The following is a 9,146-nucleotide window of genomic DNA, read 5'->3' as shown; positions in this document are numbered from 1 at the left end:
GAGAAATGATTGAGTCGGCCATAAAGCAAGGCAAAATTAAGGATGGGGAAGCCAGTAAGAAGCCTCCTATGAGGGAGAGGGATGGAGAGGTTAACAACATCAAACACTCCAGCAAAGGTGTTACAATCTCCAGCCCAAAATCAACTGCAGCTGTACCGTTAGGTACTTCTAAACAAGATTCCAGGAGAGAAAGGGAACATTTCGACCCAATTCCCATGACCTACAAAGAGCTTTACCAGCAACTTCTTGACACCCATGTGGTGTCACCATATCCAGTAGAACCCATGAAGCCCCCATACCCCAAGTGGTATGATGAGAATGCGTATTGTGAATATCACGGCGGAGTCCCAGGGCACACAATTGAGAACTGTTACGCATTCAAGAGGGTTGTACAAAAGATGCGTAACCAGAATTGGATCGACTTCAACAACTTGGGGGCATCCAAGTGAGGAATATCATTTCATCATTTGAGGCATTCTGTTTGACTTTGTTTTTCTTCCATTTTTTTTCTCAAGTTTTTGTAAAGACATCTTAATCAAATTTATGTTACTTTAAAAGATGTTAAGCAATGGATCATATTTGCAAATTTGCAATTCTTTGCATATCATTTGAATTAAGAAACTCTGTAAACGGTTCAAAGTTACGAATCTTTGACGAAGTAACATGATTTAAAACAAGGACTTTGACCTTATCCAGAATATACCCTCAAACACCATTCTTGGAATTAACCAATCTTCCTTTCATAAGGTACGGACAACATGGGGCATCATTTGCATATGACAATTACTATGTTTTTTATTTAAGATGTTCAATGACGATGAAAGAGTCGAGTAAGTGAATCTAGTTTAGGTCAGTTGCTTGAAAATTGAACTCTAAAGATGAAATTGTTGACTTTCAACAAATACCTAGGCTATAACAGGTTCTTCTTAACAATCTTAAGAAATTAAATCCGTAAAAACTGAGCTATTCCACTAAGGCAATTGGTTATAGAGGAAACTTGAAAGCCCTGGCCTTATGAGTAAATTACGTTCAAACCATGACATTGCTCGGACACTTGGCAATTCGGTGTTTGCTCCACTGCTCTTGTCAGGCTGAAGACTCTGTGATGAGATGAACCCTTCAGTTAACTTGATAACTGTGATTATAATATTAAGCTGTCCCTCTAAAGCAATTGGTTAAACACCCCGGCTTTATGGATTCAGCTAGTCAGATAACGCCAAATTAAATCAAATTTATCTAAGCAAGAAATTTTCGGTAAAATGGACTAAGGGAGTTAAGGAACACTTGTTATAGTCAACTACACACGAGCACTCAAGAATCTCATTTTTAGACCGATATTTTTTGCACTGCCTTTGTTGGAAGAACCTACAAAGCTTGAACAAATGAAAGATTCCAGAGGACTGAGATAAAAGGTCTAGTAATTGATCATGCTAGTTGCGTCATTTTGTCCGCACCCAATTAAAGTACCAAAGCATGTTGTGATATTTAAAAAATGACATTTTTTTACCAAAAAACCTTAGAAAGGAGGCCAACCTAAAGCCGACTCGTCCCTTTGAACATTTGTTAAAGATTTGTAACTCTGAAAGCATTAAAAGAGCTCTTGATTCCTTTGATATTTTTTGAACTCACATTTACAATTTGATTCAATTGCGAACTTCTCTCTCCTGAAACAAGAAAAAGGAGAAAAACGTTTTCAAACAGAACAATCTCAGATATGAAATGTCTGTAAAGCCCAAGCTCAAGAAGCAAATGGGGCACGATCGATTCCATGGACCAGATTGGCAGACAAAGCACGAGACTCCATCCAAGAAATAAATCATAATTCATTCATGATTGCATGCATCTTAGACATACTTAGGTGCATCACATTCATCATTTTAGCATACATAATTTTGCAGCTTTCAGAATCAAGCTTCGACTTCAGGATGAAGGTTACTCGACTTGCAAGCACCTCTAAAGAACGATGGTGTAACTCAGCAGCAAGAAGTTACACCTCAACCGACTTTACATAACTACAGATCTCAGAACCAATGTCAGATGGGTTCGAGAACCAATTCAGATCGAATCTAGTTCGGTTCAAACTCACCAGGAGCAACATGTTTTCAGTTAACACTTTCAAGCCAGATTTCAATTCCACGACAGAAGATATCCGGCTGTCAGAATTTATCAGTAGGTTTTCCCAGACCAGCTTAGGGGAACCACCGGAAGAATCATGACCGTTTTCGACCCGTAAAGGGAAGCCATTTTTAAACATAACATTTACAGCATAACTCAAGGCTAGAAGGGTTATCTGTGACCAAAAGACCTTTGAGTTCGACTACGCTCAGCTCCAAGGCACATCATTTGCAGAATAGCTTAAGTCGAAGAAGGGCTATCTGCCAAAGACCCTTAAGTTCGATTACACTCAGCTTCAAGGGCATAATATTTACAGCATAACTCAAGGCTAGAAGGGTTATCTGTGACCAAAAGACCTTCGAGTTCGACTACGCTCAGCTCCAAGGCACATCATTTGCAGCATAGCTTAAGTCAAGAAGGGCTATCTGCCAAAGACCCCCGAGTTCGATTACACTCAGCTTCGAGGGCACATCATTTACAGCATAACTCAAGGCTAGAAGGGTTATCTGTGACCAAAAGACCTTCGAGTTCGACTACGCTCAGCTCCAAGGCACATCATTTGCAGCATAGTTTAAGTCAAGAAGGGCTATCTGCCAAAGACCCCCGAGTTCGATTACACTCAGCTTCGAGGGCACATCATTTACAGCATAACTCAAGGCTAGAAGGGTTATCTGTGACCAAAAGACCTTCGAGTTCGACTCCGCTCAGCTCCAAGGCACATCATTTGCAGCATAGCTTAAGTCGAGAAGGGCTATCTGCTAAAGACCTCCGAGTTCGATTATATTCAACTTAGAGGCAAATCAAGCTTACAGAATAGCTCAATGCAAGAAGGGCTATCTGTCAATAAAACTGTCGAGTTCGATTCTAATCAGAATCACACTACTGTCCGGCTGTAATCGAGATTTTCAAGTCCAGAAGAAGACCTGGGTTAACTGTGCCTCAGTGATAAAAAATCGTTTTCCAGCAACATAGCTTAAGTCGAGAAAAGCTATTTGTCAACAAAGACTTTTCGAGTTCGATTTTATTCAGCTCGAGGGCTTGTCAAACCAGATGGTGAAGTCAAAGAAATATTTTCCAGCCGAATTTTTAACCAAGGTCCTTAAACTGAGGAAAAGACCGAGGTTGACTACAATTGGGCAACAAGAAGTCGCATTCCGATTCAATTCCATATCATTTCAAGATTGACTTGACTTCACGACGGAGGGGTCATCCGTAGCTCAATCCGACAGGGGGTTTTTCTTCAACCCCACTGAACGAAAATTTGTGTCTTTTTATCTTTGTCCTATTTTTCGTTCCACGAAAAAGGACAAAGAGGGGCAGCTGTAGACACTAATTTCCGTCCATATTTTTTTTATTTTATACATATATACACATATATATATTATACAGTTTGCAAAATTGTTTTTGAAAATACATATATAATATATAGTTTAAAACATTTTTTGAAAATATGTATATTATATAGTTTTTAAAATATTTTTGAAAATTATATAATATATAGTTTTTGAAAACGTTTTTAAAATATATATAATATATACTTTTGAAAACGTTATGAAAACATTTATATAATATATAATTTTTAAAAACCATTTTGAAAATATATTTTTTGAAAATTATATAATATATAGTTTTTGAAAACGTTTTAAAATATATATAATATATACTTTTGAAAACGTTATGAAAACATTTATATAATATATAATTTTTAAAAAACCATTTTGAAAATATATATAATATATAGTTTTTTAAAAAAAACATCTTAAAAATTTATATATTATATGTTTTTGAAAACATTTATATATATAATTATTATTTATTTTTATTTTTTAATTTATTTATTTCTCATTTATTTTTGTTCAGGGTCCATGTCCAATAACAGTCCAAGTCTGGTCCAAACACTGGGCCTGAACCAGCCCAGCAGCAAGATAGGGTTTCATCTAAGTCCAGCGCCGCAAAATCAGGAGGTCAAGAGCCATGCGAAACGGCCGGACGTTGGCCGAGGATCCCGGGACTGAACCATCCCGGGATTTCAGCAGTAACGTTCATGACCCCGTTATCATCGGAGTAGACCACCGGTGGGGTGGGTATAAATACCCCACCACGGTGACCGACACAAGGGGCGAACTAGGGAACGAGCAAAACACAAACCATCAAACCACCATCACCGGGCATCAACAGTACCCAACAGGATCCACAAAACCCACGAGGACGTCACTGAACAAAATCATCGAGACCCACGTCGAACATCAAACACAACCAGACCAACAGACAACACAGTAAACCAAAACCATCATCGGTACAACACAGCCAAATATCACAACACCAAAAACCACGAACCACAAGGCAAATACAGAAACAAAACCCAAAAAACAAATACCAAAAAATACCGAAGGTAGCCCCGATCGAAGCGTTGGAACCGAGAAGAAACCACCGGAAAAGGCGAAAGGTCTCCGGAAAAGGTAAAAACCCGAAGGGTTTTTCTTTAGATCTACTCCGATAAGGGGGTTGTTTGGGTTTGAGTGTTGATTTTGGGTTCACGGGGACGTGAGGTTTATTTTGGTGGGGTTCGGGTTTTCATAGGCCGCCGGCAGTGGCGGCCGGCGCGGTGGCCTGAGCGGCGGAGGAGACACGAGGCGGCGACCGGAAATCGCCTAGGGAGAGTTTTGAGAGTTGAGAGCATTCTCTCAGCTGAGGGAGGAAGAATTCGGGCGAAAATAAGAGAAATGAACTGAATATTGGTCTTTTGGACCTTTTATATACGGGGGACCATTGTGCAATTATAGGATTGTTAAACTCTTTCCGCCATCCCTAAGAGTTTGAATCGCTTTACAATCCGGTCACTACATGCAATTTGGCCTTTGGATTTTCGAGTTATTCAGTTTGGTCACCGTTTATGTTTTTTACATTTTGCAAATTAACCCTCTAATTTCTGGTTACTTCAATTCGATCCTTTTTTTATATTTTATTTTTGTTTATTTTATCATTCTATTTATTTTGTTTATTTCCCTTTACTTTATTTTTTATGTTGTTTATTTATTTCGTATTTATGCATTTTCCATCTTAAGTTGATTTTGCACAGCTTTACAAATCTAACAATTTCATCTTTTTAAGGGTCTTCGTTCAATCGATCAAAGGTAAGTAGTTTGAATTGGGTTTTTAAATTTCAATTTAAATTTTTAATTTTCGCCATTAAAGACAATCGGTAAATTAATTGGTACCGAAAGGGCGGTTCAAGGGTGCTAATCCTTCCTTGACCGTAACCGACTCCCGAGCCCAACATATTTCTGGTACAACGCAGATCAGGTAAGATGGTGTCCGACCCACCTAAATTTCGTTTTAAAGTGGTCGGTGGCGACTCTAACCCAAATATTTCAAGTCGAAGCCCAATTCCGGGCCCAACCGAAAGACGGTTGCGACACTAAGTGATTTCATGATGAAGAGTGGGTCTCAAGAAGTAGATATGGTTCCTCAAAAGTTGTCATTATTATTGGAGTTGTCGGCTTCGAATGATATAATTAGCTTTCAAACTGCAATTGAAGAAGGGTGTCATGACATGGATGAGCCAAGCTTATGGTACGGAAAGAGAATTGGTTCGAGGAAGATGGGGTTCGAAGAAAGAGTACCCCTTTTGATTGCTTCTCTGTTCGGGGGCAAGGACGTGGTGAATTATATTGTCAAGAGCGGTCGTGTCAATGTTAACTAGACTCGTGGTTCTGATGGTGTCACTGCTCTTCACTGTGCTGTTGCTGGTGGATCATTTTGTTCGACTGAGGTTGTAAGAATCTTGCTTGATGCGGGTGAAGATACCAATTCTCTTGATGCTAATGGAAATCGACTTATTGATTCGATCGCTCCAGATCGTAATTCAGCTTTGAGCTTGAAGAAGATGTTGAAGTCTTTGTTGAAAGGAAGCGGACGTGATGGTGAAATAGAAAGTTTGCCTGTAGAAATAGAGGGTTGTAATTCAAGAGCTCGAGTTTTGAAAGATGGAACTGAGAAGAAAGAGTACGCTATTGATTTTACTCTTCCGGACATTAAGAGTAGACATATGGCACGGATGAGTTCAGGATGTGTAATTTCTAGGTCACGCCTTGCTCGAGGGCTTACTCTCATGACTGGACCGAGTGCGCTTTTGTTCATCTCGGAGAAAATGCGAGGAGACGTGATCCTAGGAAATACCTATACAATTGCGTTCCTTGCCCTGAATTCCGTAAGGGTTCTTGCAAGCAGGGCAATAACTGCGAGTATGCATATGGTATTTTCGGGTGTTGGCTTCATCCTGCCCAATATCGAACTCGTTTATGTAAGGACGAGACTAATTGTAGCAGAAAGGTTTGTTTCTTTTCTCACAAGCCTGAAGAGCTTCGCCCCATATATGCTTCAACGGGTTCAGCAATGCCTTCCCCAGTATCTTATTCAGCTACCGGTTCCTCTTTAGACATGGTTCAATGAGCCTCCACGGTCTTGACTCCCTCATCTGTTTTGTTACCTTCAACATCAACACCACCCTTGACCCCTACTGGTACTCTTAGTACATCTTCACCTATGGCTGGAGTGATGTGGCCTAACCAGTCCAGGGATTTAAATAGTGTGCAGCCGCATTTTCGGTCGACGCGTTTATCGCGGTTGCGGACATAACGAATGACATCGCAGTCATTGCGACCGCGGTCGTGCATTATTTTAAATTTCGCACAACTTATCATAAAACATAATAATTATAATTATAACTATAAGGAATCATTTTTAATGATTTTTAGAATGTTGCTAAGCTAAAATGACATATATATATATATATATATATATATATATATATATAATATAGTTTAACCATATAGAAGACTTTAAATTCCGATAATAGGATAAGATAATTAATTCATGATAACATTGTGAACACATTATTATTTAAATTAAACAAAAATTAAAGTTTACATTCTAAACTATAGATTAAATTATAAATTTTTAAAAGTGGAAGGATAACAAATTAATATATTTCTTAAAGATATATTTTATAACTTACTTAAAAAAGTTGACCCAAAATGTTTTGTTTTAAGCCTAATAAACCCTAAAATATTTTAATCCTAAACTCTATCCCCTCCCATGCACGTTCTCTCCTTTCTTCCTCATTTCTTTCTACTCTCTTCTCTCAACACTCAACATGCATGTATCAAAAACTGGTAAAAACTCCAAAACCATAACATGTTCTAGTCTAAATCCAGAACGTGAATGCTTTTCTATTTTTCTTCAACAATCTTAAGCTTCGATGAAGACTCCTTTCTCTGATTATAGTGAATTTCACTCTGACGAGACCTACAAAACATGTTCATTCTTCCTTTTTACTTTTTCATTTTCTTTTTTCTTTTGAATCTCAACCTGCATGTATAAAAACGCGAATTTGAAAAGAAAGGAAAAAAACAAGCTTGGTGACAATGAACACAAAAAAACATCTTTCCTTAAGTTTTTTTTTTTTGCAGTAACGGTTGGAATAACGGTGATTGGGTCTCGTTACCGGCGCAATCGTTCGTTTCTCGTTAAATTGCAGGCGCAATCAACCGCGATCGGTGTGAATCCGTGGCCCACCGCAAAAATCATGAATAGCGGTTTCAGACGGTGAAGCGACCGCTATAGCATTTTCGGAACGCTATTTGATACCCTGAACCAGTCTAACAGTGTACCGTCACTGCAGCTTCATGATAGTAGGCTTAAAAATGCTCGACGTGTTCGGAATATGGAATTGGACATGGAACAACTTGGACTGGAAAGTTGTCGCCGCCGCCAAACTCAACCGCTAATTGATGAGATGCCCGGAATTTCCTCCACCACTAATTGGAACAATCCATTGTCCACTACTTCAACCTCTGGTGAATCAAATAGGTTTGGAGGAATCTCACTCGATACTTCAACTCATCAGGCTCAGTCTCCCACTGGAGCTAACTACATGACCAACCTAACATCCTCTCCCATGAGGGCATCTCAATCCTTCGGTGTCGACCCATCTAGGCCGACTGCAGGTACAATTTTAAGTCCAAATGCCTTTGCAAACCGGTGGCCAAGCTTTATGGAACTTACTTCGGTAAATCATCATTCGGGGTTTTCTTCATTAAGTGCAGTGCCTTGTAACTTCTCAGATTGGGGTTCGCCTAATGGAAAATAAGATTGGGGTATACACGAAGAAGAGGTAAATAAAGTAACGCAAGCTTCGTGTTTTGCGTTCCAAAGCAATTTGGGAGATCCAACACGGTCAATGACATCAATTCAGATGAGCCAGATGTGTTATGGGTCCAGTCTTTGGTGAAGGACACCCCTTCCGAGTAGTTCAGTTTCGAGGACGAGCAACACGAGCAGCAGTTCAGTCTTTGGTGAAAAAGATAGGTTAATTTCAAGTGTATATTCCTTTTTTTTTCATTGGTGGGTTGTTGTATACTTTTTATGTACTAAAATGTTACTGAAATATTTATTAAATACGTGTATATGGATTTTATGTGAAAACTTACCTTTTTACATATTGTAATATGGAAATCCAATAGTCTATATATTGTTACTAAATAAATTATAAAAGAAAGAAAGAATTCTTAATTTCTATATCTTCATCTATGATGAACTTAGGATTATTTTATAGTATAGGTGTGGAAAATAAACATCTCACCTTCAATTCAGCTTAAAATTGTCATCATATTCTCAGTTGACTCCAAAAACGTGTTAAACTTTTTCTTTAAAATAATCACTTTATATAATGATAATTATTCTTTAAAGACTCCAAGTCAGTTTTCTAATTTAATAACAACTTTTATTTATTTTTTCTTGAATTTTATTTATTTATCTTTAGAAAAGTAGCATTATGGTTTTACTTAATAAATTATTCTTTTGGGTTAAGTACACAAATGGTCCTCTGATTATAGTAGAGTATTGTTTTATTAAGTTCATCGACTATTAAAAGTTATAAAAATATTCTTCGACTATAGAGTGTTGTCTTGTTGAGTCAATTGACTATTAAAAGTTACAAAAAAGTCACCCAAATATTCATTATTTCCAAA

At 38.0% G+C, this 9,146-nt stretch overlaps 1 pseudogene; it reads left to right on the top strand.

Annotated features, from left to right (window-relative positions):
- Nucleotides 1-5,548: 5,548 nt before the first annotated feature.
- LOC120159951 lies at nt 5,549-8,266 on the top strand (annotated as a pseudogene).
- The last annotated feature ends 880 nt before the right edge of the window (nt 8,267-9,146 follow it).

This window comes from Hibiscus syriacus, unplaced genomic scaffold (genome assembly GCF_006381635.1).
Source record: "Hibiscus syriacus cultivar Baekdansim isolate YM2019G1 unplaced genomic scaffold, ASM638163v2 tig00111388_pilon, whole genome shotgun sequence".
Taxonomy (NCBI): Eukaryota; Viridiplantae; Streptophyta; class Magnoliopsida; order Malvales; family Malvaceae; genus Hibiscus; species Hibiscus syriacus.
Note: the sequence above shows the minus strand (reverse complement) of the source record. Positions and strands in the feature narration are given on the sequence as shown.